Source organism: Colobus angolensis, unplaced genomic scaffold, assembly GCF_000951035.1.
Source record: "Colobus angolensis palliatus isolate OR3802 unplaced genomic scaffold, Cang.pa_1.0 Scaffold314, whole genome shotgun sequence".
Classification (NCBI taxonomy): Eukaryota; Metazoa; Chordata; class Mammalia; order Primates; family Cercopithecidae; genus Colobus; species Colobus angolensis.
Window position 1 is genome coordinate 2,616,290 of NW_012116422.1, and position 21,491 is coordinate 2,637,780.

Below are 21,491 nucleotides of genomic sequence, written 5' to 3' on the forward strand. Positions count from 1 at the left end.
CACACCAAACCATCAAACCAAAACACCACACCAAACACCACACCAAACCACCACACTGAACCACCACACCAAAAGCTTCTGCTCACGACAGGTCTGCTCATCTTCCAACAGGCAAGGTGAGTGTGCCTGGTGGGGCAGGCGCTCTGCCTATGCCAAGGGTACAGATGTATCACTGTATTCCAGGACGGAGTACAGCCCCAGGAATGATACCCAAACCTACTGCAAACAGCCCCCAAGGGGCAGAGGCAAAAGAGGTGAACTCAGGCAGCTCATTCTCATTACTACTCTGCCATCCCAGCCACCATGTGACCTCTCAGGGCCTCAGGTTTCTCATCCACTCAGGGGGTAACACATGACCTACCTCACTGGGCTTTCTAAAGCTTAAATGGAGTGTGAAGATGATTCTTCGAAGGGACCCAAGGCTGCATTTAGAAAGAAGTTATTCCCAGCCTTCGTTTGGAAGTCCTATAGGACTCCAACTCTTTCACGCACAGATGTCAGAATGACAAAAAGACAGAACTGCCCCACAGACTTGAGAAGGACAGGCCTCTCTCGGCTCATTCAGACACAGGCTGATCCTTAGGTACATTTTGTGTGGATAAGAAATGTCAGTGTCTCTATCATAATTATGACAGCTGTCCAGGGTTGATCAGGTTGACTGCCCCAGGGGGACATTCCATGTTGAATAGAAAAAGCAGGTGAGAGCCAGTCATGGTGGCTCATGCCTGTAAACCCAGCATTTTGGGAGGCCAAGGCGGGCAGATCACTTGAGGTCAGGAGTTCAAGACCAGCCTGGACAATATAGTGAAACCCCGTCTCTACTAAAAATACAAAAATTAGCCAGGCATGGTGGCAGGTGCCTTTAATCCCAGCTACTCCAGAGGCTGAGGCAGGAGAATCACTTGAACTCAAGAGTCAGAGGTTGCAGTGAGCCGAGATCGTGCCACTGCACTCCAGCCTGGGCAATAGAGCAAGAGTCAGTCTCAAAAAAAAAAAAAAGAAAGAAAGAAAAGAAAAACCAGGTGAGAACCTGGTCAGAAAGACACACACACACACACACACACACACACACACACACACACAGACACACACCCCACAGGTCAGCCTCAGTTTCCCTGAATGGCATTGCTGAGGAATGCAGGTGACTATGGCTGGAGGACACAGCTCAGTACTGCACAATAATCTGTTACTGTTCATCGCTGGTTCTTAGTTCCTCTGCACACACCTCTGATTGGTACCTTTTGATATTTCATTTTCAGAACAACGTAGCAGCAGGGGTCAAGCTTAGAAATGGTAGCAGGAACACAAAAAGCATAGGGTTCTTTATAAAATGCACACAGTAGAACATGTTTGCATATTTTCCCCAATAAAACACATGAGTGTGTGCCCCGTGCAAATGCCTGAGCTCATCCCACTCAGTTCCACAGAGAAAAGCCAAGAGAACAGGTCCTGTAATATCCCTGCCTGGGTTCAACTGATGCTGTGAGCACTCCACAAGGAAACCTATGAAGAGCACATAGCTCATGTCCTGGCGCCCAGGACATCCTCAGCAAACTCCACCACTGTCGTGAATACCAATCTGCTGCTTTGACAGGCAGCCCCTGAAACCATCCCCCACCCCAGACTTCTCTCCAGCTTTTGTACAGATTCTGGGAACCAGATATCCACATGTCCCTAAGGAACACATTTTAGTACTGAGCACACATCACTGCAATCTCATTTGAGGCATCGCTGTGTAAACATACGACCCTTTAATTCTATTTCAATTCAATTATGCAAATCTCATCACACATTCGGCATCAAACCATTTTTCTTTCCTCTCAAAATCTGTCCACCAATAGCCAACTGAACCTAGTATCAAACCCAGACTCAGAGTGAGCAGAGTCCCAACATCTTAAGCTTAAGCGCTAGAGAAGGCTATGGCTCCTCGGTCTATGCACAGGGCCAGGCCAGCAGCAGGTGCTGGACAAATGAGCCAATAACCCTGGAACCTCAGAGTGTTGGGGCAGGAGGCAGGACCAAGAATACCCCTCCAGGCCCATTCACACTGTGCTCCATGGGGCCTCCAGAGTCCAGGGGCCTGGGGACCTCTCTGTGTTGGGGAGCAAGAGGGCTGAGTGGGAACAGGCAGGAATACACGGCCCATCCTCCATCGTCCTTCAACACCACTTACCACTTGCCTGTTCTCTAGACTGGGGCTCCAGGGAAACTTTGGTTTGGAAGAAAGTATGCTTTTATAGATATAAAAGAAGTGGTTAATTAGCCTTATTCTAGAACCCTTCTTCTAGAAGTGGAGAACTGAGGGGTGAGTTCCAGGGAAGGAAAGGAGTTAGGTAAAATCTTGGAGAGCCTGGGAGCCAGAGCTGAGAGCAGACTGCAGGGCAGGGCTGTTCGTGCGCAGAGCCCAGCGCTCACTGAAGAGGTGGCTCACTGGAGCTTCCTCCACAGGTGCCAGGCACACAGCTGCGAACAGGGCAGCACATGCCCATGGCTCTGTCTTCTCCCTACATGGGGACAGGAGTGGAAGGTGCTGTGGACAAGGCCCCTGACACAGTCACAACACTGCTCCACCATGCTCTGTTGGTTCCCACGACAGAGAGGCCCTGTGGGCAGGAGAGCCGTGCCACCTACTATGGGGAGACAAGAGGCCTACAAAGTCTTAATATGGCCTGTCTTAGTTTATTAACTGGAGATGGATAATATCTGACAAATGACAGGAGATAAATTGTTAAGCAATATGCAAATATGTCTGCAGCAGGAATGGAAAATTACTATACAGTAAAAAGCTTTTATGGCTGCAAGAAAATTCAGAGGTAATTTGTCTCTGCGTCTCCTCAAATTCCAACCTCGCTGTTAGCTGTGGCAGAATGCTACATCCGTTACCATTCCAATTAGATCATTTTAAAGGGGCTCCTGCATAGCCATCAACTTTGAAGGGCTGGGAGGAGAGGGCATTTACAAAGCCAGAGTCGGCCCCTCCCAGGGCTCTATCTCTATGGACTGTCACTTAGACAAGAGTCCAGATTAGATACTAGGACTGTCTCTGCCAAATGCATACCCATCTGGGCCATTAACAGTCACTGCAGCAGGCCCAACTGACGGTTCTTTGCCAGACACTTCTGTAGAATGTCAGATAGGTTGTATCCTGGCTGAAGAGAGGGGCCAGCCAGGATGGAAAGGTCTTTGTACCTGAGGAAACTTCCAGAGAGGAAATGGAGCCATCTGTGAAAGAAGCACCTGCAAGAATGCCCAGGCTCAGCCTGCTGCAGAAACAGAAAATGAGACGAGGCTCTGCAGGGTCCCAGGCAGGAAGAGAAGGCCAGGAACTCACTGAGGGCACAAAAGTAGGCCCCTGAACTGCAAAGCCTAGTGAACTTCCAGAGAGAAACGCCTCAGAGAGAGGAGGGGACTCCAGGGCCGAGCAAGGGACACTGCTCCTGCCACTCCACGACATGCAGCTAGCACAGGTGGCAAAGCTTGATCTTCATTCCGCTCAGGCCCCTTGATTTTCCATTGAGAGACCATATAGGAGAAAAGCCTCTGAAGGAAAATTGCGTGTTCAAAACACACTTGTGGACACCTGCTACTCACCACACCAATGTGAGGCTGGGCTGTCCTAGGGGTGGAGGGGTGGAGGGACAGGGAACAGGACTGGGGATAGGAAGAGGCCATCATCTCCACATCATCAGAGACAAGATCTTGACTGGCAGCAGAGGGCCCTCTCTGGAGTTCTGCAAACAGCTCTGTCTATGTGATGGAGGAGGAAACTGGGAAATTCAGTTCCATAACTAATTTGTTTCAGGGCTTGTTTCCGCTTTAGGATTTGATTATTTTGCCTAATTGTTCTAAGAAATTGTTTTAAGAAACAACTTCATGGAATTGACTGGCAATTGTGAGAACCTGTGGGCACAGCCCTAGTGAAGGATCTAGAGCAATAAGCAGAGATCTAAGAGACCAACTTTATGGTTCCCGTGTCTCCCTACAGGCCAAGGCTGGGGTCAGTGACCCAAGGGTTCAGGCCCCCAGGTAGAAGGCAGACCCACAGACATTCAGCTCAGATTGAACCGGGAAGTGGAATGCCAGTCCTAAATCCTAGATCCCCATCAAAGCAGCTCAAAGGTACCAGGCTGCCCTTGTTCTTACAAGGCAAAAAGCACCCAGGTAACACCTGGATATGGCCAGGGGCATGTCTTGATCCAAATTCACAGCAGCTCAAAGGTTCTCTTCCTCTGTGAGGCTCCCCAGCCTGGGCATGATAAGGTGTCATCACCAGTGTGGGCTTCACTCCACCCCCTGGGGTGTACCCAATGCCTGTCATCACTACTTCAGGTGACTGCCTGAGGAAGAGGCCAGTTCTGCCAGTCCTAACCTCTGCTATGTTCAGGCATGGTGTCAGCCAGGTCACACATCACATCCTAATGGCACACCCACTACTGTCCTAAGATGTGACACCAGCAGAATCAAGGTTCATCTGTGATATGCAAACATGAAAACGCATTTGCCTGTTCCCTGGGAATTATAACTTCAGGTGACAAGACATTTCTTCCATGGGGCTGAATGGCATAGGCATTTGGATACTGGCTAAGTGCCTCGTGCCTGTGGTGGGATGTGAAGGTTAGTGGAATATATGTTTTTGTTGTTGTTTTGAGATGGAGTCTCACTCTATCGCCCAGGCTGGAGTGCAGTGGCACAATCTCAGCTCACTGCAACCTCTGCCTCCCAGGTTCAATCAGTTCTCTGCCTCAGCCTCCCAAGTAGCTGGGATTACTGGTACCTGCCATCACACCCAGCTAATTTTTATATTTTTAGTAGAGATGGGGTTTCACCATCTTGGCCAGCCTGGTCTTGAGCTCCTGACCTCATGATCCACCTGCCTCGAACTCCCAAAGTGCTAGGATTACAGGCATGAGCCACCGCGCCCAGCTGGAATATATGTTTTACAGATTAACTCTAGCCATAGTCAGGGAAATGGGACAGAGGCTGCCTGCAGGCTCCACACTCCTCCTTCTGGAATGGTGGGACCCTGGCTCTCCTCTGCTCTGGCCTCCACCAGGCCTCTATGCAGGTTCCTGCTCACCTCCTGGCTCTGGGGCTGCCTCAGTTGGGCCATAAATCCTTCTCACAGGACCCCTGACAACCACCACAAGACCCAGGATCCCCTTGTGTGTTCCTGTGATCCTGCAGGGATCTTCCTAGGGGATTCATCAGGGACAACCCAGGAGACTAGGTGTATGGGACTTGGCAACAACAGAACCCCACTGCCTGTGTGAGCAGCATCTTCAAATCTCTCCATCCCTGTGACGGGTCCTCTGAGTTCCCAGCCCAAGCCCTTTCCCCTCTACTCATCATCTCCCTCACATTATTCAGGATCCAAATCAAGTTGCTTCTCTTGCAGAAAGCCTCCTGCAACACATACATACACAAACACACACACACACATACATAGTCTCTCTCACACACACACAGACACACACAAACACTCTGTGACTCTAGCACTTCTCAGCTATTTGAATCATGTGAATGGCAAGGAACCTTAAACTATCTCCCCAACTATAATAGAATGCATGGGCTGAGTGCGCCCCTGCCAATGCTCCCATAAAGTCTGGCAGCAGGGTAGGTGTCCAATAGCACCATAATAGGAAGGAGGTGAGCACAGAAATGGAATCAAGCCTATCTCTATCCCTTGGTCTGTATGGTCTTGGATGCATCATTTAATCTTTCCAAACCCTATCTGCCAATTATGGGCAATAATACCTACTTAATAGGGTCATTGGAACAACTAAACAAAATTCATATCAATTATTTACCACACAGGGCCTAGTTTATAGTTAGCATTCAAAAAATGATATCTATCATTATGCTTTAATTACTTGTATATCACCATTATGATCAATACTGGAAAATAGATGGATGATACCTTTTACCAAGCATGGTTAGCAAAAGGATGTTCTGGTTCATTAAACATCTTAGTTAAAAGAAAATTACCAGAGCTGCTTAATGAGAATTACCAGTTTTTTCAAGGAGTAAAATAAAATACACTGCAACTTAATAATTGATGAGACTGAAGGTGTTTAAGACTCTCAGAAGGCTTTCAGTCATCGTGGTGAATGCTGACCATCTTTTGTACTGGGAAATTTCATAAATGCCATGTGACAGAGCTTTCCGACTGCTAGAAGGACGTTTCATCCACCCTTTACTGTGCAAATTACAGACTTGCATATTCATAAACACTCACAAGCGTGTACTTCTGGCCAGCCCACTTCCACGAGGCTCTTCCACCTCCAACCAACACAACAGAAACAGGATGGTTTCATCCCATCCCTCCCTCCTGCTATGCCAGAGCCCTTGAATTTGGAAACCATGCAATACTGCTCAGGGACAGGATGACCTGGAGGAGGAGCAGTAAGGCAGTGCAGATGGGCCCCAGCCAGTAGCAGCTTCCATGATTCTCTGGCAGCTCATCATGTCTCCACTGGGCTCTCGGGAGGCCACAGCCCACACCCATGCAGATGGCGAAGGAAAGGCACTGTCTCACACTGCATCATCATGAGGTCATAAGCACGTCATTCCTTTTATCGGGAGCTAAGCATCCACGAGAATCTAAGGCTTAGGTGAGTTTCCCTCTTCTACAAAGAGGAATAGTCAGAGGACCAAACTAGTGCCTGGCTAAGGAGCACTGGGTAGCTCCCTGACTCACCTCTTCCCCGCTGCTGCTCTCCCAGTCCCTAACAATCCTCTGGCAGGGTTTGTATATGTTATAGGTATGATTTCATGCCCCCGTTCCTCCAGAATCCTGCCCACCAGCAGTTGCCAAGTTCCACGGCCTCTGAACGCTCCCCTCTCACTGATGTCTTGCCTATCACATGGTCTAGGAGGCTGATGAGGCCCACAAAATCCTCTGGAGCCAGCCAGCGGCTGTTGACATTTCAAAAGGTCAATCAATCACTCCATTTCATGGAACATAATCATCTTCCGGGACCTAAATGCAACAAAAAAATCAAATAGCGCCAAACAATTGTGGAAAACGAATGATGCACACGAAGGAGGAAGGCTGTAGCTGGCTTGGAAAGCATCCCTGTAGTCTGGGTCAGAAACAGGAGCCTGGGGCCCAGAGCTCTGCACCTGAATCCCACTCCTTCCACTAGCCCTGAGAAAGTCCTTTCCTTTTCTCGGCCTCAAGGAGGAAGTGAATTGGCTTTGGGATGCTGTGCTCTGAGGACTAAACAAACCTTTCTTCAGAGAAGGAAGTATGGGAAGCTGGTAAAGTTCATAAGACCCCATAGGGTACTCTGTGGGGTGGGAGCCACCAGCCTTGAGCAGCTCTCCAGAGGCTGCAGCCATCCAGTTGGGTTGCAAAATGGGCCCCTCTCATGCCCGCCTGGAGCCCTTTCTGCACAGTGCTTCCCTTAATTCCAGGCTTCAGGTATTGCTTGAGGCCCAGGCACTGGGGAGGCTTCCTTGCATTTCAGGGCCCTCCCATCTGTACTCTCAGGAGACATGTTCAATTATCAGGTTAGAAATTCATCTATGGATTCCTCGAAAGCTGGGAATGTGTAATTCCAAAGCCTGGAACAGAGCCTAGTACATGATATTGTCAGTAACTAGCTGTGGGGTAGAAAGAAAAGAGGGAAGGAGAGAAAGGGGGCAGGAAGGGGGAAGAGAGGGAAAGGGAAGAGAAAGAGAAGAGGGAGGGAGAGGGCCAAGAAAGAAGGAAGGGAGGGGGGGAGGGAAGGAGGCAGGGGTGGGAAGGGGAGGGGAAGGAAGAAAAGGGGAAAGGACTCACTTCATTAAAGACATCCAGTTGCCTCCTCCTCTCTAGAATGCAGTGGCTTGCATGTATTTGGCTCTGGCTACACAGCTTCCAAGGTAGGTTTCCTGGCAATGCCCTTTTCATCTCCTCCAGGACCCCCTGTGGACGGGTCTCTGCCCTATTTTGTCATGGTTGAGGCTGCTATACTAGGGCTACTCCCCGGGTGGTCTCTGCCCTTCACTACGTGACCTGATTACTCTCACTGTTGGGCCTGAGTCACGAACCAGACCCACTGGACCTGACTGCTCCTCCTCCCAGACCCTGGCTTGTCCTGCTTCATTGGAGCAGACACAACCTGCCTCACAGGCTGTGTATGGCCCCAGTGGCACATGGAAATCCACAGAGGAGGGGACAGTCACAACCCTTGCCATGTGTTCCCTAGGCACAGAGCCAAAGGAGCTGCAACTCTCTCTCCTGACATTACCTTCCTCTCTGGTTATTCTCTCCTTTTAAAAGTTTGAGAACCAACCAGTCAATATGGCCCAAATGTAGGCAGGCCCAGGGAGTCACCTATGATGTGGGGGCTATTGCCTTGGTCTAGGTCTTCCTGAGATGGGGTTGGGAGAGAAACATAGCGGGCCTTAATTTACAGGGAATAGGAGAGCCGGTGAAGTTTCTCTCCTCCATCAGAAAACCAATTCCATGAAAGCAAGGGCCTTGATGGCTGTATTCACCACTATATTCACCCCAGGCAGTCTCTGGCAATAGTAGGCACTCAATAAATATCACCTATTATGATTGATTATAATAACAATCCATAACAAACTTCCCCAGGGCGTTAAAAAGAGATCTGAGTTATACATTATTGTATACACAAAACTGTAGACACATGGACTGTGTCAAAGTGAAGCACAGCTGTCACATACAGGCAGGAAGGCCACCTCCAGATAACAGACCACCCGGGTCACACCCATTTTGATCACTTTAGAAGGAACTAAGAAGACGGGAAGGAAATTAAGGATTTTTATAGTGACTGGACCAAACATTCCCCAATCAAGAGCCCATCTATTCACTGGAACCAGCTCCAATCTTGAGACACCAGCTGGCAGTTTTGTCAGATAAACCACATTCTCTCCCGTATGTGCAAACTCCACATTTGACTTCTATAATACTTGAGAGATGAGCTCTACAAGGACTGGCTTCACTTACTCTGAAAACACTGGCTCCTTCAGCATATTTTCTTCAGTCTATTTTTCCTGCCTTGGCAGCAGAAAGAGCACTTTCAGAGATGTTTATTTTCCCTAATGAAAAACAGCCAGCAGTTGCTCTTGGCATGCTGAGCCATGGCTCGGGCCACTCTGGGGCATTTCAGAGCAGGCTGCAACTCCTATGTCCACCTTCCTGGAGCAGTGACTTGTCCTAATCATGCCATCTTTTCCTTCTTCTCCTCCCTCACTGCCAAGATGACCAGAAAAAATGATGGTTTCATCTCAAGCCACCTGAAGGGCCAGAGACTCCACTGTAAATATTAATAGTTTCCAGACATAGCATAAGGCTCATCCATAATGCTCATGCCCCCACTCAGTTCTAAAGGAGGTGTCTATGAGGATAGATCTCACTTTTATGTAGGTGATTAATATTATTTCTATTGGCTTGGAGATGAAGGGGCTCTGATAAATCTCTGTAAATTTGCAGAAGCCCAATATGCTCTCCCTGGGGCACGCTGGGCAAGAAGACCAAAAAGACACTGAGTTTAGGAAACTACCGCTGCAGAGCCTGAGATGTGTCTTTCCATGCTCTGCAGTCCAGAAAGATCTGCATCCAGGGGATCTCGGTCAGAACTGATGCTGGCATGGATGGACTCAGGGAGGAGTGCCATGAGGCAGGGGTCAGCCCACTGCACAGGAAGATGGTGCTCCTCTCTTCCCTGGACATGAGCTATCAGCTATCAGCCATCAGCCCCCCACAACACCTATTCCTTGGATAAAGGAAAAATGGACTCTCCAATATGCTCACCATGACAATGGTTGGTTGCACCTGACCAAACCATCCCTTCCTGGGGATTTACAATCTGAATACAAGTTGGGCCCTCCACCAGGCTCAGCCCAAGAGCACCTATCTTCATGAAGCCTTCTCTTGGCTCAAGTGAAGCAAACATCCCATTTGCCAGGGGCAGCCTGGGTTTACACTTACTGTCCATTCTGTTTATCAATAGTGCCCCCTGTCACTCAGGCATCCCGGTTTGAAGAACTGGGATGAGTGTCCTTTTACTTTCTTACCCCAAATCCTCAGATGCATGCACCCATCAGACTCACACTGCTTCATGGGGCACAAACCCACCTTCCTGGGATTTGGCAGTTACCCAGGGAATGGAGGCCACATCTCCTTTCTTTTCTCCTGGGTACTCCGCAGCCCTTGGCCCCAGCCTGGCCATGCAGAGGTACCACTAGAGCTGGTTAAAAAGCATGACCCTGGCCTAGGTACTTGGCCGTGCAACCTGGTTGTTGTATAAAACCAGTCAAATCAGAAGTAAATTGGCAAAGAACCAACATTTGAGGACAGTTTCAGCATCTGTGGGTTGGGAGACAGTGGAATGGCTCAGGACATCCTCATCATGTGAGAAAAGAGTAACCAAATAAATGTTCACACAGTACCACCACCGTGCCGCCTTTGTCCCAAGACTTAAAATAAATAGTGTCAGGAACAGTAAAATTTGCAGGATGAATGAATGAACAAATACACGTACAAAGGAGCAACTGAACAGGGGAAACCTTTGTCTCTAGTTGCACTCTGTGCTCCCAGAACCTCTCTCTTCTGAGCCTCACAGCCTCCCAGATTCTGGTTGGATGTGCACCTGGTCATGTTCTCAGTCAGAGAATTTAAGTACCAAATAGCAGTAAACCCCTGCTGGGTCCCAGTGCTGGGAAAATGGAGGCCCAGGTTCCCAGGGAGCTCCGTCTCTGGAGGAAGGACGACAGCATTTGGGATGGGATGCAGCTTGAAGACCAACCAGTTTCTCTGGTTGGACACTTCATTCCATGGACTTTGGGCACATTGGGCAGTTTCTAATGCACTGTGTGAGGCAGAGGCTAGATGGAAACCCAGCCCTCATGACCCAGGAGGCTGCACAGTACAGCAGGAAAGGCACTGACTGGAAATCCAGAGGGGAGGGAAGGAGAGCCAGGAGCTCTCACCCGGTGGCTGCTGAAAAGGCCAGTGATGGACGGTGCGAGGGGCCCCACCAGCCCAACAGACTTGCTAGCTAGCACCCGGCCTCTTCCCATGGGAAAAGGCCACTATTCCTCCCATACGTAGGAGCACACAGTGCTCAGACCTCCAGAAAGAAAGGACTGTTCCTTTGTACTCTGCCAACCTACTGGTGACAGACACAGAGTTGAGCGTCATGGCTACAGAGAAGAAACAACTGTCATTGAGAACTTCCTTATCCGATCTACTTTTCTAGGTCATGGACTCTTTGGGAAAACTCACAAAAACCATGATTGCTGCCCCCTCCAAAATATTTTTGTGTGATACAAACCCCTTCCTGCATACCATTTCATAGACCGACCTTCCAAGACCTAACCATGGGTGCTGGGTAAAGAACCCTTGGGCTGAGAGGAAAAATGGCAGAAGGACAGGAGTGCTGCCATGTTCTGGGCTCAGGGCTTTAACTCTTCTCACAACAGCACACAGAGATGTTGGCTTCATTTCACGGATGGGAAAACTAATGACAGCTCAGAGAGGTGACGTAACTTACCCAAAGTCACACAGCTATAAAATACCCTGCCCAGGGCTTTGCACTATTCTCACCACCCCCAGGCCACCCAAGAACAAGTGCAATACAAGGGGCTGTGTGATAACCAGAAGGATGAGCTATCCTATTCGGAGCAGGCAGTTAAAGTCCACTGAGGCCAACTCAGAGCTGTAACTCCCCATCACCATGCGATTTATGCAGACGTTTCCCATTAGCTCTAATGGATGTAGGGAGCATAAATTCCAGGGCACAACTCCAGACAGGCTCTTGTGATCTGAATGCCACTAAAATCAATGGCATCATCCGGTATTAATGTGGCAATTGTGGTGCTTCATAAATAGGCCTGTGGGGTTGGAAGGAGAAGAGCGTGGGCCCTGTTGCTGCAGCCTGTTTCCGTGGTGCCCCATCTGGTGGGAATGGTGCCCCTAGATAGGCAGTCTGGCAGAGTGGGCCGAGAGCTGATTTCAGAGCTGGATTGACTGGGTTCAAATCCTGGCCCCAACTCTTTCCAGCCATGTGATTTGGCAAGCTATTGAAGTGCTCTGAAACTCAGTCTCAACATCTGTAAAGTGGGGATTAATGAGTTAACACGGGTAACCCCTGAGAACAGTGCCTGGCTCCAAGGTAAATTTTCACTTTGAGAAACACAAAAGGCCTGCAAAGGCCATTCCCAGGGAAATCTCCCCACTGGGTTACAAACCCAAGCTGAGGCTAGAGCTACCAGCTTGCTCGTGGATTTGTCCTGGAGACCTTCTAAGCAGATGTCAGCACTGAAGTTCAGTTGGCATAAGGGCCAGGATTCCCAAGGGGGCCACTTTGAAGGTCAATGCCCATGAGGCTGTGTGGCATCTGGAGGGTCAGGTGGGAGAGCGAATAGCCGCCCAGCTCAGTCCCTGCAGGAGGTCCAGGCCATGTGCAATTCTTGTAGCCATCCCACTTTTTTCTCTCCCCCACCACGGGACAGACGAGCATGTAAGAAGCTGGTGCCAAGACCCACTAGAAGGCCAGAATTCCATCCTACTCTTGACATCAGAACCAAACCAACATTTCAATCAATATTTTGAAAAAGAAATATACAAAGTGATCCTGTTAGCCCAGGATAACAGGTACCAGAAACAGAGCCACAGTAAATCCACACAAAACAGGTACAAAACCCATAGTGAAGGGTGAAGAAAAGTTTTATTGAGACTTTATCTTAAAAATTAAGATAAATTTATAATGATATGTTTACTTTTATATTTTAAAATCTATGTGATAATTGCAACTCTGCTAATTATTGGAATGAATAAAGAATAAATTATGAGTTGGCATAATCATCTAACATTTGCTTTAGACAAACCCATAAAAAAGCAAAGCAAATTGCATGATCTGATAGAAAGGAAATAGCTCAGGACCTGCCTTGCCTGGCTTCAGCTGCCCTAAGGCTGCCAGGCTACCCCTCGCTGCAAGATCCAGATCTGACTGATGCTACCTTTGCACTGTAGAAAGCAAGCACCCAGTGGTGATGCAGAGAACTTGAGACTGAAAGAGAAACAATAAAAGTTCCCAGGATTCCCAAAAGGCAGGATAGATGCAGTGAATCAAGAAGTCATGAGCTCAAGCTAGCTACCAGACAGCTTTTGGAGGATCCTTCCATCTTCCCAGGATACTCTCTGTTTGGGCCAGTCCAACCCCCAACTAGGGAGCTTCATCTGGCTATACAAACCAAGCCACTGGGTCCTGGGTGGGAGAGGATGGGAAGCATCAAGTCCTTGATCTCTCTGTCTGAGCAAGATGTGAGAACTTTGGAGAAGAGAAATGACCAGACTAGAAGAGATGGGATAGCTTGTTTTCTTCCAATGTTGAAACTCAGGAAGTAGCAAGAGTGAAGTCATTTCAATCCATCATATGCTGTAGTGGTGGGCAATGCACATCCACACATCGGCTCTCCCATAAATCAGGTCACAAAGGGTGCGTGGACACTGAGCCCCTCTTACAGCTAGAACCCTGGAGACACACAGCTGCAGCCAGAGTTTTTCTCATGCAACAGGGCATGCTCCAGGAGGGACTTGCTTTTCACAGACCCTTGTCCACTGACCCACAGAAGAGATGAGAAACTAGACACAGCACCAGGGGCCTGTCTGGGCTCTGGGTTTGAGTTACACAATAATGATCTGGGCAGAGGCTACTGCACAAAGACATGCCTCCAGCTCAGCCCAGCCTAGACACACATGGAGAGAGAAAAAAATAAAATACCAGATTTGACTATTGTCCAACATGGTCCCCCCTCTCTGGCAACATAAAATAACCTTCGCTTATCAAGCCCTTTCTACAAACCAGGCCCTGGGCTCCATTTAATCTTCTCAACAACTCTATGACTCACTTACTCATTTGACAAATGCGAAAGCTAAAATGCTTGCCTGGACAGTGGTGTAGCCCCAGATTCTAACTTATGCAAAGCCCACGCTCTTAACCCCAAAGCCTGGCGATCTCATCAGGAAGCTGAGAGCTCTGCAGATCAGATGCCTGAACAGTGTCTAGTACAGAGGAGGTGCTCAAAAATACTCGATGCCTCTTGGCTGTGTCTATACTTTACAACAACCTGGAGAATTGAAAAATCTTGGCAGATAATTTAAGATTCATAAAACTTCTGCCAAGCTGCGATGTGAGTAAATCTTGACTGTGGACTCTTGAAGGTAGGAACTGAGTCAGATCCTTTACTCTCCCAGAACACCATATGCCTCCTCTGCTTTGCATGGAAGTGTGGTCCTGTGATTCATTAAGTCATGCCTGTCTCCTCCACTGGGATATGTGTTACCCCAGCGTCATTTCATGATTGGTACATAGTGGGCAACAATGGATATTCCTTGAATGAAGAGGATAATAACTGGCAAGGAGGCTGGCGTGGCTGGAGCTCGGCCAGGAAGACAGTGAGCTCCAGAACTGAGACTTATGCACCAGCTGGGTCTCCCAGACATCCCTTTTGCCCTTGAGTTTTCTCATCTCTTCAGGATCTCTCCATGGCATCAGGGCAGCCTTGGTTTCCTGGTTCAGCCACCTTCAGCATAGACATTACTCAGTCAAATCTTCAAAATATTCCTCAGTCATTTAAATATGAAAATTTTGTCCTGAACTGAAGAAAATGCTCTGAAAAATTGTGTTGTCTTTCAAATGAGCAGATTCCCTAAATTATGAGAGCAAACAAATTAGGATAGAAGATCTCCAAATAATTGCATAAACTCCAATTTCCTCTGTTTTAACATAAACATCAAAATAATAAACTCACGCATATACAGGGAGAAAAAAAATCCAGCCTGAAGATGTTGCAGTCTTTAGAAGCTGAAACCTAAATGACTAAATTGGCAGTTTATTAACAGGAAAATTATGCTAAGTAGCTTCATGTTGATGTCAAGAATTTTATGCAGCGAGTTATGGCGTGGTACCCTGAGTGCTTCATTTGCATTTTCTCATTTAGAGAGAACAATGGCTCCAAATGAGTGCATCATGTTCACATTACAAACCCAAGAACATTTGCACAGACAGAAAGGCATATCTTGATACCATAGTGATTAAGCCTTTTGTTCATTATGCTTCAGCATAGACTTAGGGGAAAGAGGGCAGATTAACTTCACTTAGGCTAGTAATGAAGGGACCTGGGCCAGAGCTCTTAAACTTCCCAAAGTACAAGCAGCCACAGCCCACAGGACTCTTTATTTTTCAGGACTCCCCTGTTTGATTTTGCTCAATGAGAACTGGGATCTGTGTAACAGGTAAGTAAATACACACCCTACTTCACATCGTGGAATGCCTTGTGAAATCCCAAACATTGTGAAGAATAGGAAGGAGACTCTCACACAGCCCACACCTGCTAAACCTGGGCTGCTTTGCTTTCCCCACTCAGCTCCACAGAGTGGGTACTTCCCAGCCCCTGGCTTGTTCAACCGACGCTTATTGAAAACACACATTTATTGAGTATTCTCATTGTGCTTAGTCCTCGGCTGAGTGAAGGAGCAAAAGAAAGCACCATGCCAACTCTTTAAGAGTTCAGGAAAGAATTCTTAGACGTGTAGCACTGCTAGAAACCATGTGGTCACTGATAAGCAAGTGCTGGTTCAAGCACCGTTAAAGTGTCCAAATGTATGTGCAGCTAATCAGGCCATGTACCATGGATGAATCGTTAGAAGAAGTAACACTTGACTGAGTGTCTAAGAATGGATCCAATTTTTAGCTCATCCAGCAAGAAAATGGAAGGCATTCCAGATGGAAGAAACTGCACAAGCAAAAGAATAAAAGCAAAAGTGAGCACAGAATCTGATGTAGACCATCAGGAAGAGTCATGTTCATTCATGCAGGCTCATTTCTCAAAACCACAGGCTATCAGCAGAGATGTGCCTCATCAGTTTATATACATTTATATAAGAATATATATATATATATTCTTATATAAACTTAACCTATTCAAGACTTAACATGGCAGAAACAATGCTATGTGTTTGCCAAATCTCATTTCATACCCCCCTTAACTGGGAACATGTTAAACTGTGTTTTAAGCTTCCCTACAGTCAGGCAGGACCAAGGAACTACTTCTGTGTAAAAGAGACTAACTTTTGTCATTTAATCACACAGAGATTCGGAGGGTGTTTGTCACTGTGCTATAACTTATTTTATCTTGACTAATGCATTGGAAAAACCATATTCATTACTTGAATCCTGACTTCATAAATTTATACAATCATTCCAAAAATATTTAAGAGCCCACTGTGTGCCAGGTACATTAGGCATCGGGAACACCGGAGTGAGCAAAACAATAGTCTCTTATAGTTAAATGGAAATCATTCCCAAATATTAGCTTTTATGAATCACAGAAACAAATTCCATTTTTAAAAGAGGGAAACTTTACACAGAACATTTCTTAAATTACTGAATTGGAATAATAGCCTCCAACCCAGTATTTCATTCAATCTAAGTATGTATCCCTTGGCCAAAGGCCAGTTGGACTTTTGGCAAATCCCTTGTCTGGTTCCTAAAAATCAGGAGTCTGTCCTGAACCAGAATGACCCATCAGGCAGCACCTCTCTGGCCTATAAATGGTTTCTTCTGACTCCCATCACAGAGCAAAAATCTGGGGGTTCGTCATCACACACAACTATTCAAACTAGTTAAAGGTTGGAAACAATCCAAATATGAATTGACTATTTCCGACCTTTAACTAGTTTGAACAGTTAAAGTTCCAGCAGCTGAGTGGATAAGCAGACTGGTATATCCATATGATGGAATACTATGTAGCAGTAAAAGGAGCCCTTATACTCCTTATAGGGTCCTAATTTTAGAGTTTCAAAAGAGGCCTGTGAGAAAAACATTTATTTTCTCCAGGACAATACTAGTATTTCATTAGGATGGCAGAAATACGCTGATTGTTTTAAATTTGATTGGTACTATTTTGTTTTTTAGAAGTTCTTTATTTGGGGATAATTTACATAGAGTAAAATGCACATATTTTAAGGATAATGTTGATGGATTTTGATAAATTTCCACTCTCGAGTAACCAGCAACTGCAATCAAAATATAGAAAGTCTCCATCACAGCCAAACGTCCCCCAGTGCCCCATTCCAATCCCACCAACCCCAGGGCAAACAATAATCTGCTTTCTGTGGCCACAGATTTGTCTTTCCCAGAGGTTCAGATAAATAAAACATTACAGTACCTATTCTTTCATGTCTAGCTTCTTTCATTCAGTATAATGTTCTTAAGTGTCGTCTACGTCATTACATCCATCAGTAGTTCACTCCTTGTTATCGCTGAGTAGTACTCTATCATGTGGATACACCATACTGTCTATTCATTTATCTGTGCATGGACATTTGGATTGATGCCAGTTTTTAACTATTATGAATAAAGCTGCTATGAACTTTCATGCATACCTTTTAGGGTAAACATATGTTCATGTCACTTGGGTAAATACCTAGAAGTGAAATTGATGTGTATTTTTAACTTTATAAGAAACTGCCCAACTGTTTTACAAAGTGGTCACATCATTGTACATTCTCACCAACAAGGTATGAGAATTCCAGTTGCTCCATATCCTCTCCAATATTTAGTTTCTTTGTTTGTTTGTTTTTTGGTTTTTTTGAGATGGAGTCTCTCTGTCACCCAGGCTGGAGTGCAGTGGCACAATCTTGGCTCACTACAACCTCCGCCTCCCAGGTTCAAGTGGTTCTCTTGCCTCAGCCTCCTGAGTGGTATGTGCCGCCATGCCCGGCCAATTTTTGGCGTTTTTAGTAGAGACAAGGTTTCACTATGTTGGCCAGGGTGGTCTCAAACTCCTGACCTTGTGATCCGCCCGCCTCGGCCTCCCAAAATGCTGGGATTACAGGCATGAGACACTGCGCTTAGCTAGTATTCTTTTCATTGTAGCTACTCTAAAGAATATGCAGTGGTCTCTCCTTGCGGCTTTATTTTTATTCATGCATAGATCTTCATACACCACATACATATAATTTATTGTATAATGTCTGAATGTTCCAAACTTTAGAGTTTAAATACATATACTCATGCAAGTTTATTTTCTAACGTCTTATTTTGATGTAGAAAATTTATTCTTGATTGACAAATAAAGAGAAAGCATTTAATTATCTGACAGGGAGAAAAGGGAAAAAGAAAATAGAGAAAGGGAAATACGATGATGTCATAACATCATTTTCATTAATTGTCTTCAACCACATTTTGATTTTACAGATTTGGCCTTTGAGTGATTGTGGATTTCTATGTGACAGCCCTAATGGTCACAGATACTCACATAATTAGCAGGCATTTACTCTTTTGACTTGATTATTACCTCCTATTCAAGTAAATGTATTACTGCCATTGAAACCATGTACTTACCAATAAGCTATTTGCTGTTCAGTTTTAGTTCTTTTTAATTGCTAAATGTAAAGAATAAGCAAGATATATTTCACAAGCTATATTAGTTCAAAATATATAAATAAAATGTAATCCAAAATAGATCATTTAACTTTATGATAGACATAAAAATATTTTGGAGGGAAAATCTGGATGACTGCTTCACTTTTGAATTTTTGGTTTTATAGATATAGTGAAAGTAATCTTCTGTTTTTGAGTATCTCTTATGCTCTGGCTACATTTACAAGTCAGAGTAGTAACTATTCTTACTTACAAATCCAATCTGACAATGCTAAGAGTTGGACCTCAGAAAAAGCTGCTAAACTACATGCTTAGTACACATATTTGAAGTAAAACGTTTCGGTGATTCCATAAAGGATCCCTTAAAGTTTTTTAAATGAGTTCTTACTTGAACTGTACATAGAATATTAAATACATAGAAAAATAAATCTTTAAGGGGTCTACAGTCTGCTATGGCCAATAATAATACCTTATAAAAGTCCATTTGAGGCCAGGCACAGTGGCTCATGCCTGTAATCCCAGCACTTTGGGAGGCCGAGGTGAGTGGATCACCTGAGGTCGAGAGTTCGAAACCAGAGTGACCAACGTGGAGAAACCCCGTCTCTACTAAAAATATTAAAAAAATTAGCCAGGTATGGTAGCACATGCCTGTAATCCCAGCTACTCGGGAGGCTGAGGCAGGAGAATTGCTTGAACCTGGGAGACGGAGGTCGTGGTGAGCCAAGATCATGCCATTACCCTCCAACCTGGGCAACAGGAGTGAAAAAAACAAAAGTCTAAAAAAAAAAAAATTCCATTTGAATATATTAGTGATGAATAGTTCCTTATTTATAAATATAGGTATTAATACTATATCTTAATACTCTGAAAAAGAAAAGTAGTATGCCAATTTTCAATTATATTTATAAAGCTCCCATGTCCTATATTACATTTAAAGTTGAAGATGGCAGTATTTATGAGCTTTGGAAATACAGGATAAGATTGGAGTCAAGTCTTCTGACTCTAAAGCTATTTTTCTTTCTAGAGTTGCCACTTCACTTTCTTTATTAACTTTGAAGTAACCTCATGGATATCCATATTCACGCTTCATTATGGGAGAACTGGCTTCACATGTATCCACAAAGATTCTAATTTGAGTTTAATGACCACAGAATTTGAGATAGGTGTATAATAGGCCCATAACTTTAGCAGCAAGAAATATCATCTGTTAGATCAGAAACTTAGTAACCATAAAGGAATGCAACGATACTGTTACCCATTAAAAAAGGAGATGCTTATATTAGAAAAAGAAAATTCTTGTTTTGTATCAAGGAGAAAATGAAATAATAAAGTCCTTTGGAATGCACTAAACATAATTTGTAATTCAAGTTCTTTTTGTGGCAACCTGTAAATACAAACTATCAATACATGTAAACAAATAAATTAGTTTTCTATTAATCTGAGGTGGACTTTGCTTGACAATCATATTTTCATTGAAAATGATAGGGCTAACAAAAATAGAATCTATTCCCTTGAATGGACACAGGTCAAATGGCCTCTCCTCACTATGTCCAAGTATACAGGACAAGGATTCCAAGCAGTGAAGAATTTTACCAATAATGAAGAAGTTCTATAATTAGCGAACATATATCACAAGAAAATAGATTAACTTCTTCTGCTTCATCCTTGGAAACACTGTGTTTTCTACCACATTGGCAACTTGGGGAAAAAGAGTCATCATCATTTTTCCAAGACACCTTTTCCAGATATACTTGAGCATCTACTGGCTCCATATATCTTAGATCATCTTCATGCCACTGAGGGTCATACTCTTTTTTTTCTCTTCATTCCCTAGAATTTTCCATGCCTGATCAATTTCAATGAATTTCTGTATACGGTCCTCCACTATTCCTGCTGGCATATGTGTACTTTGTTAATATGAATGATACATTAATATAAGTTTTTTATACTTTTGTTTTAGGTTTGACACATTTTGGTCTGTCCCCCAAAATGCTATATCAATTATTTTTTGGCATCAGCTCAAATGCCGTTATCCACTGAATAAGAACTGGGCCTTCTCAGATGAGCAAACTTCATATAGCAGTCACCAGTGCCCACTCTTTGCCTGCCACTGGCCGGAATTCAAAACCAGCTTCTCCTCCTTGTGGTTTTAATTTGCATTTTCCCAGTGATTAATCCTGTTGAACATCTTTTTATGTGCTTATTAGCCACTCACATATTTATTGTGTGTGAAACAATTGCTCAAACATCTTTTGCCCATCTTTTTTACCCTCTACCCACAACAATTTGTTTTTGATGTCACCATTTACATATTTTTATATTGTATATTTTTAACAACTCATTGTAGCTTTATTTTTGTTGACTTTTTGACTTTTAACTTTCATAATAGAAATTTATATGATTTATACACCAGTGGTATTACAGTTTTCTGGATCTGGCTACATATTTACCTCTACTAGTGAGTTTTATACTTTCATATATATTCATGATGGTAACTATTGTCCTTTTATTCCCACTTTAAGAACTCCCGTAAGCATTTCTTGTAGGGCAGTACTAGTGGTGATGAGTTCCTTCAGCTTTTCCTTATTTGGGAAAGACTTTACTTCTACTTCATTTCTGAAGGACAGCTTTGTTGGGTATAGTGTTCTTGACTGACAGTCTTTTTTCCTTTTAGCACTTTGAATATGTCATCCCATTCTATACTGTCCTGTAAGGTTTCTGCTGAGAAATATACTGATACTGTAATGTAGGTTCCCTTATATGTAACTTGGTGCTTTCCTCTTGCTGCTTTTAAAATTCTCCCTTTGTGCTAAACTTTTGACAATTTGATTTTGTGTCTTGGAGAGGACCTCTTTGGGTTACATCTATCTGGGAACATTTGAGCATCATGAATTTGGATGTCCATATCTCTCTGAAAACCTGAGAAGTTTTCAGCAATTATTTTATTAAATAAGTTTTGTGTCCCTTTCTCTGTCTCTTCTCCTTCTGTAACTCCCATAATGCAAATACTTGTTTGCTTAATGGTAGCTCATAAGTCCCATAGACTGTCTTCACTGTTTTTCATTCTTTTTTCTTCTCTGACTCAGT

The 21,491-nt window shown here is 44.7% G+C and overlaps 1 protein-coding gene and 1 pseudogene across 1 annotated transcript in view; both read right to left on the reverse strand.

Moving 5' to 3' along the window:
- The window catches only part of FSTL4 (follistatin-like 4), a 662,587-nt gene that overhangs the window by 520,555 nt on the left and 120,541 nt on the right, over positions 1-21,491 (reverse strand). The gene's annotated exons all lie outside the window — the stretch shown is intronic.
- Positions 2,330-20,419, reverse strand: LOC105518215 (annotated as a pseudogene).